Genomic DNA, 3839 nt, shown 5'->3' with positions numbered 1-3839 from the left:
GGAGGAACTATGGGTTGTGTGTCGGTTTATATGAAGAAAATGAAGCTACGCTATTGGTGGGAATATGGTGACGAGAAAACAAGAATAAATTAGTTGAATGAAAAGCGTTCGTTGATACTGTCGAGTGGAAGATAAATTTTTGTTCCAGAGTTTTGTGGCTGTCCAAACTGCCTAGATGTATGGAAAGGCCGCAAACTGCAATATGCTGCTTAGAATGATTAGGGAGATTAAAGTGTTTAGCGACTGGTTTGAATGCGTCTTTGTCATTTCTTTCTACGTCGTGAAGGTGTTCTCGGAATCGGTCATCTACTCTTTTCTGTTTCATCAATATATAACTTTTTTGTAATAAGTGCAAGTTATGCAGTAAATGACATTGGTGGAGGTGCACGTAAAGTAATCAGTGATCTTAATGGATCTCTTGGATCCCAATATTTTCTCTACGTTTTGAATGAAAGGACAAGTTTTGCATCGTGAGCGAGCGCATTTGAAAGTTCCAGGTTGGTCATTGGTTTGAAATGAACTTTTGACCAAAAAAAAAGGTTGCCTATATTTTTTTCACGTTTGAATGAAATTTGTGGAGGTTGCGAAAAGGCAGTACCAGTCTCTGAATCGTTGTGGAGTAATTGAAAGTTTTTAAGAATGATAGATTTAACTGCGTGGTTGCGAGGGTGAAATGTGAGAGTGAATAAAATGCGATAAGTGTTTTCCTTCTTAGCCGTTTGTAGTGCTGACTGTCGATCAATTTGTTGGGCACGGTGGTAGCCCACTTGAACGACAGAAACAGGGTAGCCAACTGGCTCATAGCCTCTGATTTTTCGGAAAAATCAGAGTCGTCACTACATAAACGAAGTCTGAGAAACTGTGAAAAAGATACGTAATCCTTGGCTAGTGATGGATGCGACGATGAATTGCTGGTTTTCACGTGACGTCACTAAATTTCAGACTTCAGAACTATTGATCCTCCTGAGATTTTACTTTCATGATGTATTAGAGCAGCTAAAAACTAATATTCAGACAAATTTTCACTCCAAATGGGTTCTTGGTTTAGTGATAGACTACTCTTGAATTTCTAAGCTTTTGCGTGACGTGGCCTTTACATGACGAGCGAGAGAGCTGTTATGTTGGTTTAAAAGGTGACTTATTTAGGGAAATTCAGCTATCTGAACAGTTCTTGAATTAGAATAAAGTATTATTGTTACGTTTATGAGTTCTTAGAGAGATAAATTCACGCTTTTGTAGCAAAACTCAGTGACAGATGTTTCTGCTGGTTTCCGGCCGCCATGTTGGTGCCCATCTAGGTGGGCACCAGCATGGCGGCTCTGTACAAATCTCTATAAATTTGGGAAAAACGTTTCTCCTCATATCTTCCGTAAGAAAAATTGCTGTGACCTGAATCTTGGCGAGAGTCTTTACATATCTAGCTTCTTTCTATTTCCAGATTCTAGACTAAATCGATTGAACGGTTTTTATTTTTTATTTTGATCTATTTTGAATGGCGTGACACTGAAAACCAGCAATACAGCAAGTAACTATGTGAATCTGTAGGTTTGTAGTAAACATTACTGCAGACTGTTGCCTTTCAATTGAAATTTTGATATCTAGAAGAGCAAAAGAAGTGTCGGAAATGTAAAAAGTAGTCAGCTCTACAGTCAGGCACTTGGAGCATTGCAAAGGTTTTTTTTTTTTTTTTTAGCTAAAATGCCCCAAAAGGCATCGTCTCGAAAATTTTCTCACACTAACTTTTTTTTCCCTTTTGTTTCTTTTTTTTCCGCTTAGATTCTACTTGATGTCATAAAAAGTTTTTGCTGCTTACCTTGTACGCTTTACCAACACAAAACTGAGAAGGATGCAATTGGTAATTTCTCATCCGATATTCTGCGCCATTGACGCATGGTATTTTCATTTTAATTAATGGCGTTATTGTCGGCATTAGAATTATTCAGATAAACAACATTAAAGGCCGTGAAAAGTTATTGTTATATTAGTTTTTTTGTCACGTCGAGGGAAATTTATCAAAAATATACTATTTTCGACTTCTTACATTCTCAGGAAGCAAATAATTTCCTTTAAGATGTATTTAATTTATTTACATTTCAAGGTTACTGTCGAAGGTTGCAAAATAGGGTGCCCTTCGGAAAAATTTTACTGCACGCGCTACTAAAAAAAAAAAAATGGAAATATGGAGGCCTGCTCTGGTCAGAATTCTAGAGATAAAAATGACCCTGAAGGCAGTATTTCAAACTGACATATTTCAATTTTTGATGGATTGTTTTGTACTTTCATCGGGTATTACGCGCTACTTTTTAGTGCATTACAAACTAATATAATAGCCAATCGATTATATTTACAAAAATTGTTTTAATAAAGACTTGAGTTGAGTCTCAATTATTTTTTTTCGGGCTATACTTAATTATTTTTCATTCACACCGCGAAATATATTTCAGTTAATGATGAATTATTTTTTAACCGCTACTTGCACTTAAAGTATTCTTTGCGTTAGTGCAGAGAATTATTTTTCGCAGTATCATCAATTTGTTTTCGTCATGTAGCGAATGAATCTATGGTCCTACAATGCATTGCGGGCTCTCGATTGCGCGGCATGGGCTCGAGTGTTTTCCTGCTTAGTTTTTGGTCTGCACCATGTTTGCACGTATGGCAGTAAATCTTCCACTCGGCACCCAGCGTTCTGGTGAAACCCAAAATGGCCATAGGGGTTAAAATAAATTGAAGCATTTTGCTTAAAGAGAATTGCCTCTTCAGGAGCTGTTTATGTGTGTTTACTTGTTGAAGATGACCCTTATGAGATGGAAAGTGGTATTCAATCAGTTGGTCAGTCAGAAAAACAGATATCAATCCGTCTGTCGGTTGTCTGCTTGTTTGCTCACACAGTCAATCAGTCAGTAAGACGCTCGGTGAGTCAGACAGTCAGTCAGTCGTTCTGGAAATTGGTGATCTAATTTGATCAGTAATTTCGCTTGTCAGTCAGTTAGTCAGCAGGATCAATAATCAGCAAGTCAGCTTGGAAGTCAGTCGGCTAGAGTGACTTTCAGAAAAAAAAAGAAACGATCAGTCAATTAAGGTTATGAGAATACAAGAAATGATCAACCACCCAAGAATCTCTAAAATTTTAGACAAACTCTCGTTGTGAACACCATAGGAAATGTACCGAGAACCGTATGGAGAATATGCATACTAATGCTAGGGTGTAAAGTGTTAACTGATCTGCGAAACATGAAAAATCCAGGTGCACTGCGATCAATCACTGACTTCTCAGGTGCACTGCGTTCAATCACTGACTTCTTATTTGATCGCCAGGGTCATTTTCAGTCATTACTTTCAGGACACTCTTAAACTGCTTGGGGTACCGATCTGCCTTCTCCAACCTTTGGCACAACTATGTGTGCACATGAGCAGAATACGATCTTCCGCGAAACACAGCTAGACGGCACTAGGCATGAGGAGACATTAGTGGCAACAAGTCATGGAAGGAAACGAAAAATGCATCCAATATCAATACTGTTTATTTGTGCTCAAGTGGTGTCAGGAGAGAAAACTATGAAACGGACATAATGGTAATCAGATTTCAGAAAATAGATTTCTTTTCCACTAGGTACATGTACACTGTCTCTAACAAGAAATTATGATTCCAAATCAATAAACAAAGTGCAAGAGGATGGAAAGTTTCCTCTCCCAAGTTAATCCATTATGCAATTTAAAAGAAAACTGATAAAATAATGAAGTCGGCGCTGCAAGAGCGCGTGAAATATAGACTAAAATCAACGCCTTCGTGCGTACGTCACTCCGAGAGTCCATGCTGTTAGATTACTTAGAATCTCGCA

The sequence above is a fragment of the Pocillopora damicornis genome, chromosome 2, assembly GCF_964200805.1.
Source record: "Pocillopora damicornis chromosome 2, jaPocDami1.2, whole genome shotgun sequence".
Lineage (NCBI taxonomy): Eukaryota > Metazoa > Cnidaria > Anthozoa > Scleractinia > Pocilloporidae > Pocillopora > Pocillopora damicornis.
Note: the sequence above shows the minus strand (reverse complement) of the source record.